Source organism: Lipophrys pholis, assembly GCF_963383615.2.
Source record: "Lipophrys pholis genome assembly, chromosome: 20".
NCBI lineage: Eukaryota > Metazoa > Chordata > Actinopteri > Blenniiformes > Blenniidae > Lipophrys > Lipophrys pholis.
The window spans coordinates 15186935-15199726 of NC_137648.1; the positions used below are offsets into that span (position 1 = coordinate 15186935).

At 41.8% G+C, this 12792-nt stretch overlaps 1 protein-coding gene across 6 annotated transcripts in view; it reads left to right on the forward strand.

The window, feature by feature from the left end:
* The window catches only part of abi1a (abl-interactor 1a), a 48975-nt gene that overhangs the window by 15082 nt on the left and 21101 nt on the right, over nt 1-12792 (forward strand). The gene's annotated exons all lie outside the window — the stretch shown is intronic.

Sequence of the window (12792 nt, forward strand, 5' to 3'; positions counted from 1 at the left end):
TGAAGTGATAAACTAGGAACAGCTCTTTTTTAGAGTTATTTTTCACTTTTTATGGCACGTTTTTGCACAGAACTGCATGTATATGTCACATTTTACTGTGTGTGTGGTTGTGTATTTCCTTCGTTTGTGTCTTATTGCATTAAAGCTTCTGAATATATAGTGGCAGTTATCTTGTGTGATATTGTATTATATAAACACTTCAAAATTGAAATTAGATACTAATTTAGATGTGTTAACTTGTCAGTCACTGGTTGAATCTAGCTCTATTGACTGCAGTTTACTGTACTCGCTATACTTTTTTTTTTTGTATTGTGTAATATAAAGCTTCAAAGTTATTCGTTACTAAATCAGGTTTTGCCACTACATCGTTTTTTGAAAGCTTAGGGACGACAAATCCTGACAAACTGCTAAGGGTCACGCCCTAAAAAAACCACAAAAAAAAAACAAGCAAAGGTTACAGGTGAGTTACTTGTGGAATGATTTTGCGTCAACTATGATTAAAAATGTTTTCCTTTCAAAGTTTTGTTGGATCTGAATCACGTCAACACAAATGCTGGTTCTCCATTCATTTAGTTCAGAGTTGATCTACTCCCTGTGATACTATACTTTAATCAGGCCGCTCCACATGTGCACCAGAGGTTTACAAAAATCTAATTTAATTTCTGGCAATTTTGGCATGATGCAGATTATGCTGATTGTTTATGTTGGTACTGGCTACTTAAACATGCTACGTTTTGCCTAAATCAGTGCTACTTGTCTGGCATGTGGTTTTGAATCCACCCAGTTACTATAATCTCAGCTAAACAATGCAGTCACCATCGTATAAGACAAATACACTGTCGTCTCAACTTGACATTAAATTTAACCCATTTTGCCGTCAATGGTTTAAAAAAACCCTCGGTGTAATCAAGTATTCAGTATTTGTTTTTGTCTAGAAAAACGTGACTACATAACCCTCACATTTTAGAAGCTGCCATTAAGAAGCTGCAGCATTCTGCGTGTATTTGGGTTTTGTAGCATAGGCGTTTGTACTCGCTGTTCGGCGTTTGTTTTTGCACGTCTGCCTCCCCGCTCCCGTTCAGCGTCACCCCGCAGGGCTGGAGGCAAAGTGGAGTAGCTCGCGGGGGGCTTCCACCTTGGGCTGCGTGTGAATTGGCTGCTAAGAGGCTGCGAACAGGGAGCGCTTTGTTATTCCGGTGGAAGAAAGCGCCTCGCACTGAGAAGCCTCCCTGTGATGCCCTGAGCTGCGAGGGGAGACGGGAGGTGCGTGCTGTGGCCTCCCCTGATCATGTAATTTAGTTAAAAATAAAACTGAACCAAATAGCATCCGGCCACACACGGTCTTCATATATAGTAGATGGATGAATGGCATCTCTTCACGTCAATGTGACAAACAAGGAAAGTGCCAATTTGATGATATTTATGTTGGATAATGCAGAGTGACCAGAAGGTGTTTTGTGAGGAGCCTTTTCAAGAGTCTTTCAGTGTTGATGGATGTTTTCGAGCTTGTTGATGTGTCGTTTGAACCCAAATAATATTTTTGAGGCATTGTTTGTACAAATTCAACTCTGAACATAACATTAATCTGCATTACTGCATTTAAAATTGTATATTTAGCTAATAAATGCTGCACATTGGTGTAAAAAAACCTCTTCTCAACGTTTTATTGGGAGAAAGAAGGATTTTTAAACTGAAGCATAACAGACTTGTATATGCTGATGAATTCACATTTCCACATATAAACATATCAGAATAAACAGACTTTTTAGGTCACTTTTTTTCTGGAAAGTGATATCATTTATCTATACATTCATAACAAGAACTAAAAAACTCAATCATTTTAAAGTGAAATGAAAGCAACAGATTTATGAAATATTAAAATAGTTTCTGTCCTGTGTTTTTTGTGACTTGTTTGAAGTGAAATTATGAACAATAACACAAACTGGGATTATTTACATTTCTGTGTGATTATAAACAAAATGTTTGAAACTTGGCGGAATGAACTTGTCCATTCTGTTCTACTGCATTCTGATAGAGAAGCAGATGAGATTATTTTGATATTTGACCTTTGTAAAGTGAGTATAAACCCTCAGGACACTAAATCTAGCCTGTGATGGATTTAAAGTCACTGAGCCCACTCTACACATACTCTGGGCTACAAATATGAACCGTTTTATCCATTGTGCTTCAGTGACAGTTTTAGGAAATTCTCACTTCATTCTGAGTATTAATGTTTTTTTAAAGATGGTCATTTGGAACATTTTGAGTCATGGCAGCATGTCTGTTAGGGAAGTTAACACTGACTCATACTCAAGCGGCAATAGTGGAAACTCTGTTCAGCAAATCCTTAATGGAAGTTGTAGAAATGCTGTTGAAAGCAAAGGAAATGTTAAAAAAAAATTTTCAGCGTCGACATGAACCTCTAACTGTAAATTGAACCGCTTGTTTGACCTCAGCCACACTTTTTTGTGTTTTATGGATGCGATTGTGCGAAAAAGCATCTCTCGACTCGGCTGCGCGTCCAGAGGCGTAGATCAGCTGCACATTTGGACGTGGTACCGGCTGCGGATTGAACTCGGTGACCACAGTGACGAAGCAGTAGAACAATGAATGCAGAAGCCAGCTGACGCACGCCGCGTTCACGCGCACGTCTCCGCTGAACTGTGCCACAGCTGCGAGCTTCACTGCGTCGCTGTTACTACAGTTACACAATATACTTATCTGATCACATGAGCCAGGCCGAGCCACCGCCTGCCTATAAAGTGGGATTCAGTTTGTATTCATGAGCTCAGCTTGGCACACATTTCTCTGTTTGGGGGTTTATTTTTCATTCCAGCCCTCATTCCTAAGGACGTACAGTTTGCATGCCTTCACACTCCGACGCCTCCGCTCCGTGCGCTCTGCCACGATCGGCACACATGCGGAGACTTCGGATCTTCGTCCGTTTGCTGCAGTGGTTGTGACCTCCTGTCGAGGAAGACTGGCACCCCTCCAAACAGGAAATGAAGCCCGATAGTCCCGAGTCTGAGTGTGTTGCCTGTGCTTCCTGCTGATCCCTCTGCTTGTTGTGTATTTTGGTCTCTCTCTCCTGCCTCTCCTGGTGGTCTCGCCCTCTTGCCTGGCTGTGAAATAGCAGCATTTTCCTTGTTCACTCTTGGATATTCACACATATTTGCCATGTGTCCCTGAGTGGATTATAGCAGTTTACTTACCTGTGTGGTCCTCTGGCTCTCGCTCTGTCTAAATGTCAGGAAAAAGTGTTATTTCTTTTAATGTATAATGGATGATGAAATTCTTTTATTGAAGAAAATATATATAATTCAAATAATGTATTCTTTTGTAGGGGAAAGTGTGACTGCATTATTTATATGATGTTAAAAAAGTATATCCCAACTTCAAAGAGTAAAAGCTTGTGAAAAAGACTAACAAGCTCAAAGAGCATCAGATGTGATTGTCAGAAGTTTTCAGAAGTTTTAATTGTTGTCAAACACCAGAGGCTATCATTTGAAATTCTATAAAAAGACAAATATTCAATTGTTTTTATTGCTTGAATTGAACAATGAAAACATAATGAATTGTCCGTATCGCAGTCGAGATGTACCGCTTAATTGCACCGGTATAATTTATCATACAATACATACATGTTCTGATAACAGCCTTGTGGAAGTATCTTGACAATATTGTGGTATTATGTCTAACGATGTTCAATTACAGTTTTGGACTTCGGCCATTTGTGTTTTGAAAAAATTTTGAGCCCAGTGTTTAATGTCTTACGAGAGTAAAATGGAGTTAAATCAAAAGTTTGAATGGAGTCTGACTCCTAGCAGTTGTTCAGATATTATTCAAATGCTGAGGGGGCACCCTTAAATTAAAGGGACCCTTAAATTATAAAGAAAATGGTACAAATATGTGATAGAAAACATGTATTTTAATAAAATCAGCTTTTTAAAAAAATCTAACACTGTTGTCATACCATCAAACTTTGTTTTAGACTCCCGGTGCTAGATATTGAGCGTACACATATATTTAAGTAGTACTTGAAGTAAAGATTGGAGTAGATCTACAGTACAGGTCTAGGCTTGTCTACTTTGAACAGTGGGTACGTTCATGATGCTGATGTGAAATTCTGAAATATTGTCAAATGAGTACTACAGTGTAAAACTAATACAAAACCATCCCCACCGTACTTTTTTTTTTTTTTTTTAGTTTTTGTGTTTTTTCTGAGCTACAAAACTTAAATTACTTGTTACACCCAACAAGTAGGCAAATACTGAGGGCATAAATATGTATATATTTGAGCAGCTGACAAACACTTGTCAGTTTCACTAAAAGGATGAAATCAAAGGATTTGATTTATCTGTCGGTCCCCAGTTTTGTCTGCGTGATCAATGCAGGATTGGTGCCATTTCAGACAGTTGCAGACGTGAAAGCGAGGCTTGGCAGTACGCACACTGAGCTCCTCCATAACGCGTGTCCCGGCCAGACTGAGGTTAAAAGGGGGAGTGAGTGATGATGTGGAAATGACTGGTGACTGAGCTTGTTCAGTGAATCATCAGCTCCTCTGCCCTGTGGTTGCTTCCGCTCTTTGCCAGCGCCTGCCTCCCCTCTCTTCTTCCCCCTCCCCATGCGAAAGCGTCCTCATCATTACCAGCCACAGTCTTGCCCACCTAACAACCCTCCGCAGCTACATCTAATCATTACACCGCTGCTCCGCGCTCCCTCCTCGTGTAAAAGCAGCCCAGGTAATTAATCCAGGGCCTCTTATAAACAAGACTGATTGGAGTAGATCCCCCCCCCCCCCCCCCGACGGAAAACACACTTTGTGTCTGGCAGCTGAGTTTCTCCGTTTGTTGTCTTTATTGTCTGCCTTCGACTCTGGGGAGGATGAGGCCTTATGCGCTCAGCTTGTATGTAAACTACAGGGCACAGTCAGGATGCTGCTTGGCTGCAGCCCAAAGCGAGACCAGTGGAAGTCAGCCGAGGTGTTTTCCATATGTGCTTTGTTAGCAAACAAAGCGCCGACCTTGGCACGCAGTCTCGATTTTTTTTTTTAAATTAATTAATTTTTTTTAAATGTGTTTTTCACCCTCGTGTTTTGTGTGTGTTGTTGCTGTGAGAGGCTGTCTTGCTGTGGTTTCACACTTGTTCAATAATCACAACCTCCGCTTCTGGCTTCAATGTGACACACATGGGCTTTTACATAAACTAGAGGAATCTGTTTTATTTTCAATTTTTTGAGGGGTGTTTAACAAAAAGCTGCTGAACTGAGAACTCCTCGAGGGGGCGGTTGACCCCTTATTTTGACTCACAGATGGGAGCTCCGACACGCTTCAGCCCGGAGAAACGTCCCCGGCGAAAGGCCTCGGGACAAGCAGTTTAACTCCACAGATGACAGGGTTCAGATGTGGTGGCTGTAATCACGCTGAGAAACCGACAGCAGACAAAGAGACATTTGCTCTGCTCCAACAGCCGTTTTGGCTCACGGTCCGGTTTGGGAGTGTTGGGATTGGACTGCTGACTGACTGAAGCTGGACACAGCCGGAGCCAGAGGATGCAGCAGCACGCAGGCATGAGCAGACATGTGACTTGGACTTTATGGGATGTGGATCCCTGAAGGTCCCCCCCCCCCCGTCCCTCCCCGATCACAAGATCAAGCTGAAGAGTGACATGATCATCAACAAAGGAAAAGAAGAAGGTGTCTTGTTTGCTTGGTTTTAGCAGACGGCTGACTTAAAACATAGAAGATTTAAATTGTAAGAAATGATTAAGAGGAAAGTATCGATACCAAAAAGCCTTGATGAGGAGATGCATTTTTCATCTATTCATTGGTGATCATCTCTTCATTTTGTTAATACTGTTTTCCAACAGCCTTGAACTGGTGATATATATGAATACTTCACTTTTCTCTAATTGAGCAAAAACTAAGCTGAAACCCCAAATTTTACATCATTTAATGTCAATAGTTTGACTTAGTTCTTTAAAAAAAAAAAAAAAAAGAAGAGGTTAGCTGGCAGCTCCTTTCATGACACAAGTGAAGAAGTTTGCTCTCATTAAAACATAGTAAGTCAACACCGTGTTTGCTGAACACAAAGAGTGGAGACCAGGGCAGTTGGGCCTGTGTGCAAAAGGGGACTTTTCTCAGTTCACTTAATAATTCATATCTTAATGACAAAAAAAACAATGCTTCCAATTATGGTCAAAATGAGGACGTATTCAAGGCCGGTGTTCACATTTATAGTATGAATGAAAAAAAGCCAAACAATATAAAAAAAAACACATGATTATTCATATTTGAGATCTCTCAACTCTCTATGAAATATGTACCGCTTTCAAAAGTGCACCAGTAATAATTTTAATGCACAGAAAGCTATTGTGGCCAGGTAATAATTGAGACTTTAGAAACTGTAATTTATTGTAAAATTGCTGCTGTGGTGTTTTCTAAAATCCAAATGTGGCGAAATATATATATATTTGACTTTCTTTCATTTTGCTTTTAGTCAAGTCTGTGTAACCCCACTCCTGAAGCTACAATCATGCATCACGGCAACCAATTGTGTCAATGGTATGGCCTAAATCAGACCCTTTACCAGCCTGTATTTCCACATTTTATCTGACTCTTCTGTCTGGAGGGTATTTTGAGCAATGCTGGAAACGACTCTCGTGGAATCTGACTCTGCAGGCTGGGGGAAGGTGGGCGGAGCAGAAAAAAAGCCCACTTCAACACTCGCTGCACTTGGTCATTAAAGAACTTCTGGAGCGCACTTAGCATGGCAAATTGTTCAAAGCGGCTCCCAGGGGTCGACCGTGGGTTACAGTGCGAGTGTGAGGCAGGGCTTTGCCAAGAAGGAGCAATTCATGTTAAGGAACCCCCCCAATGTCCCCGTTTAGCTGTCTTCACCAGTTAGCTGCTGTGAAAAAGCTTCAATCGCCAGTAAGCCTGAGATCGAGGTTCAAATGTGTTCAGCAGACTACTTGTAACCCCACAAAACTCGAACGTCTAATTCCCGTACCGCTGTGGACGCGAGTCATCCTCAGCTGAGCTTTTATTCCACCAGTTATTTCATAATCATGGCAGAGAAAATAGTTTATGTCCTCTGTGTGCCTGATCTCAGAGGAACAAGATGTAAATAACTTGTCTGTTGAATAAAATACCTTTTTAACTTATAAAAATGTTCAAATCATTTTCTCTATCTGAACTCTGTCATTAAATATTGGCTCATGTGTTTGAGCTGGTGAGCCACACTGGTACATAAACACTCTGGTATGTAGGGTGTGTTCGTCCAGTTGTAGGCTTTCCCCAGCAGTGTGTAAGCTGCCACTACGCCTCCAGGATTCGTGCTGTCGTTCCTTTTTTTTTTGTGGGGGAGTGGGGTGAGTGTTTGTCTCTGTGTTTGTGCACTGCTGGCATTTTGTAGAGGAGCTCATCCCGCCGGCCGATCTCCCAAAGCGCTGAAAGGGCTATTTTCTTTTCTACTCTGCATGCAGTGAAGTGAAACCAGCTGCCTCAATTTCATATCAAACCCCACAGACGAGACTTTTTTTTTCTCTCTCTCTCTCTCTCTCGCTCTCTCTCTCTCTCTCTCTTCTCTCCTGTCTGTCGCTACTTACCTCACTCTCCAAAACACTGCATGTTTATCCGGAGGAGGGTTGTCATGCCGCGTTTGCGCAAACCTCCGAAATTCCACCCCGGGCTCTTTGATTGGCCGTGACACCAGGCCGAGAGATTTATGCCCCCTCGCTGATGCCGTGTGGACGCATTCTGTCAGTGTGTGACCTGTTTCCCAAGTGGTCCGAGCTTGACCCCCCCCCTTCCCAACGTCTGAGCAGTGTGTCGCGATGGCCTGAATAAGACAATGCATTTTCTTGGAAAGTAGGTTTTAAGAAGGTGGGGGTCGACTCTGACGAGAGACCATTATGTGTTTTCTGCATCGCTATTCTTTCGGACTACTCGGTGAATTATTATTGCGCAGCCATGGAGTGTTTTCAAGTCCGCTTTTAGTTAGTCTTTCAGATTCACTCAACCTTAGAATTGATTCATTGTCCTCGCGCGATCGGTGTCTCCCGATGTCTTGACGACAAAAACTAACTGGAGCCAGGGACTAAAAAAAATGACAGCTGTCAAACATGATGGTCTTGAAGAAAGTGCAAAAGTGACGCTTGACATCATTCTGACCAGTTTGAAATGTATAGAGAATAAAGAGATCTATGATGGAAAGACGGGATACAGAAGGAAGATGATTTGACCAGTTTTGGCAGTGATTATCTTCATTTTTCATATCGACATCATTTGTAGTGTTTTCCATGAAATAACTGGTATAAGATTGTGCGTCATTCAATAATCACTTTTTGTTGTTTCAGGTCACACTACAGTATTCATGTCTTTAAACATGCAACACATTTGAAAAGAAAATGTAAACCTAACATTGAATTTGATCTTTTTTTCCATTACCTGTAGGCAAAGGTTCTCATCAAACATAAGTGTTCATTCACACACAAAAAAAATCTTCTTAAGGAACTTGTATAAATAAACAAATACTATAATTGCTGCTCTCTATTTTCCTCCATTCTTTTTAAACCCACAGATTTTGAATGTGAGTCAAATCTGTTGGTTCATGAAGCTGTTATATTAAGCTTTTTACAATCACAGTGAATGCCTGTGTTCAAGGACTAGATTTAATTGCAGACATAAAAACGGTGGAAGAGACAGGAAAACATTCTGACACTATCGAGGGTAAAGGTTTTATAAATGACTAGATTACTCATGGGAAGTGAGGGACATTCCTATGGAAGGTGACGCCTGATGTGAACATCGCAGCGTTTCTTTTCTATGATATCCAGTTTTTCCCAATACTTTTAATCCAATCAGCTCCCTGAAAGTACCAAAGGACATATTTTAGTCGGTCTCATTCTGCATTTGAAAAACATCTTGAAAACCCCAATAGGTTATGAAGCAGAGGATATTTGTTCCTGAAATCAAACAAACAATTGAAGAAACCCTGTCGCCGTCTCTCTTGGCAGAAACCTTTAGCTGTTCCCTCTCGGGTCGTGTTTCCAATCATTCCCAGGCTGTGTTTCACCGAGACATGATGTCAGTAGATTCCTGACTGTTGAAGTTCAGACGCTGAACATAGCCAAACTTTTGGTCCCTTTCGGTGCTGCGAGATCTTCATGTGTAATTTTTCCCGAATGGCAGTGATCCGCCATTAGAAAAAGAAAAAGAATCAAACCTAAATATTGTGCCACTTGTTGCCACTAACGACACAAACTAGAATCTCTCATTGTGGCAGCCACAGTGCTGACTCACTCCAGTCCCAGAATGGGAGAAAGATTTCTCAAAAGTGCATCTTGAATCGGTTTCCTCTGTCTGAAGGCAAAATGTGGATGACGATGAAGGTGTTGGCAGTGTTTCCAGCATTTGACAGAGGTGGTCACACTTTGTCAACGGTGATTGACTCTGCTATGAATGTGGGAGGATTTGGAGAAGAATCACAGACTAAAGGCGGAAATAAAAGGCTGCTGAGGAAGAACCGGAGAATAAAGGAGGCGATGAGTTCAATGAAAATAAAGCAGTGCAGATTAAAAGAAGGCAGGCAGAAGTGGGGGCACTTTTTAAATCCGAAAAGCCTGTAGCTGATGGATAAGCTAAACACCACAGCCCCCAAAAAAACCCAAAACTGCTATGTGTTCTGAGGAAAGAGCATATGGGTGACAGTGGCTGAGAGCCGCTCTGAATCATCCACCTTTCATTTTGTCAAGATGTATTCAGAGTTCGGCGTCTTTCCACCCGGCAGATGGACCATTGGGATCAAGTAAACACTTTTCAGTGCCAGTCGGGGGAGTCAGTGACAGTGTTTGCACTCAGTCGACGGAACGGGCTATTAAGTAGCCATCGCTCAGATTGAAGCCCCCCTGCTGGGTCTGAGGGAGAATAGGCTTTTCTACTTAGACCTTTTGCATTTTTTTTTTTTTCTTTTTTCAGTTTTCCCGCAGCTCCATTTAATGTTCTTCGGACACCAGGCAGAGGATTTGCTGAGCGCTCTCGACGGGGTGCAATTCTCTTGCTGTGTGGAAGTTTGCAAGAGAAGGTGGTTTCAGAATTACACTCCTGTCAGCGCTTGTGTAACATCAGTCTACAGCAGGGGCTATTTTCTTGACATACAGGAAGAGATGAACTTGTACTCGCTTCCTCCCTGCCAGCTGCTATGATTATCGTCCACACTCTTCTCTCTGATAGGGTCAGGGCAGCGGCTCTCTTGTTTTGGAAAAGTTTCTCTCTGTGGTTGAAGCAGCAACTCTTTTGCGTTCCGTCTCGTTACCCACTTCCCCAGAAAATCTCATAATAGAAATCCACATTTTAAAAGAAGGAAATAAGCCTGCATTATTTTTTTGGGACTTCCAGTTAGTTGTCAGTCTTTTCGAAGGCAAAAACCACGTGTGAACAGAGACGTCCTGAAAACGTCCTCCCACAGGTGTTACACATTTATCTAAATTTACATTAGAAAATAGCATAGAATGTCTTTACAGGTCGAAGGAAACTGCAGTTTGTTTGCCAAATTACCTAGTCAGTATTATTTATTACACAGAATACTTCATATTGTATCAAAATAATGTTCTACATGGGAGCAGTAATATTTGTACATAAAATGTTTTTAAATCAAAATGACTGGTGATTGATTTTTTACTTACAACATTTGACCTTGCAATTAAAACTGGCGTTATTTATCTGGTACAGTGGGATCATCGAGAAGGTTTCTTGACAGAAAATATGAGAAATCACTGGTCCAGTATGTAGAAGTGATATTCCTGTTTTTGTTTTTGTGATATTTTCTTTCTTTCTTTCTTTCAATGGCCTCCCACCATTCTCAAAAGGAAAATCATTGCATTTTGTGTTTGTTTTAAGACAATTCTATTCTTCATGCTATGTTAAAAACATTTTATTATGGATCATACAAAAGGTGTAATTCTAAGCTGACTTGTGGCTAAACTTGACTCCACAGGCAAGCAGATGTACTACATAACTCTACATCGAGACTTTCCATTCTGGAAATTGGCAGATTTTTGCAGGAAAAGTTGGGGCATATTTTTGCAGAAGATGGGAGGACGAACCAAAATTGGAAGCACATTGGAAGTGAACTAACTTTTTTTTTTTTTATAGTTCTTTTCTGCTTTTTTGACCCAAATATTGTGTTCAGGCACCGATGTTCAGTGAAGAAGTTGCGCAAGCCTCATAAACGTTTGTGAGCCACAAAGCTTTTTCTCATCAGCAAGCCCACAACCAAAGGGAAAAATGCTGTTGTCCGATGAGGACTGATCACCTCCGGGTAGGCCGACAAAAACACGCCACCCCTGCGGCGCTCTGTAACGACGTCCCGCGCTTATGAGCTGTTATTTACAGTGAGTTGGAGGTCAGTAAGTCGGAGCGATAATGAGGTGAAATGAGGTTAAAGCCATTGCCCCCCCCCTCCTCCTTGTCCTTTGCTCCTTTGTCTGTCTGGCTCCATCCAGCCAATCACTGTGAGCCCCAGAACTTTCCCCGCAAGTAAAAGCCAAAAGGACTGATTTGATTTTGGCCCAGTTGTTCCCAGATGATCACGATACATGACAGTTCGCAATTTGGGAATAATTTCTGAGGGGTTCTGTGGAGTCAAGCCGTTGGCACAAATTATTTTAACACAGAAGCTTGTGTGCCCAAAAATGAACTGTTCATTGGTTTTGGTTAAAGTTGGACCTTTGCAGTGCTGTGTTTTTTAATTTAAAGAGCCTCTCGTGTTCTGGAGGCCCAGCACAGGTTAAAAAAGATGACTGTAGTCGACTCCGTCATCTCTCTTAATTCAAACAGACAGTACAGGGTATTGGAACAGAACGGATGTTTCCCCTTTGTAAGGGAAGTCTCTCTGGGAGCAATTATGTATGAGCAACTTTGCCTGTTATGAAATATTGATTCCTCCTTTTTTTTTCTTTTCTTTTTTTTTAATTTGGAACAATCCACTTTCCTGTAGCCTTTTGTGTCCGACAACAATCTGCTCGGCATCAGTCCCCATAGATACACCAGCCCTCACGCTTCTATCACATTAAAATGTGACCGTTTAATTTTAGATTCAATGTTGTACTGAGATGACAGAGTGTTTTTCACTTCCCACAACTCTGGGGCGAGTGACACTTGAAGGCTGAGTCGGCCATTCAGTTGAAACAGTACAGAATTGAGAGTCCGGCTCCCGATCTCGGCGGCATGAAAGGAATCTCTTGTTACCGCTGACTCCTTCCCCTCTGTGAGAGCGACCGCCGCAGACATTGCGGCCTTTCATCTCCCAGAGGAAGGGCAGCTGCTCCTGGGCTCATTGGGAGGTTTCCCTGTATGGCCGTTCTGTCATTTGTCGTGATTGAAGCCGTACTGGGTCACATTTTATGGAAGACTCATGGCACAGGACATGAAGTCCTCATGCTCACAAAATGTTGGACTTTATAGATCATTCGTACCATTCCAAAATGAGGAGAAACGCCTCCTTGGTAATGAATGAAAAACTCATCACGGTGAGGAGAGTAACACTGGAGATTAATGGTACTATCATTTTGAAATGTAGATGTCATTAAACTAGTTTGACTGGTGTTTAAAATAAATGATCTACTTCAACTGAACTCTGCAGCAGGCTCACAGCATGAAGCGAACGACTTGCTGGGTCAGTGGAAACATGCCACGAGGTCGAGTTCCAGATATTTTGCCGTCTTCTTCCTTGGTCGGAAGTGTTTGTCCGTTTTTTTGGTGCAGAAAGAAACTTCATTGAAGAGCAGTAA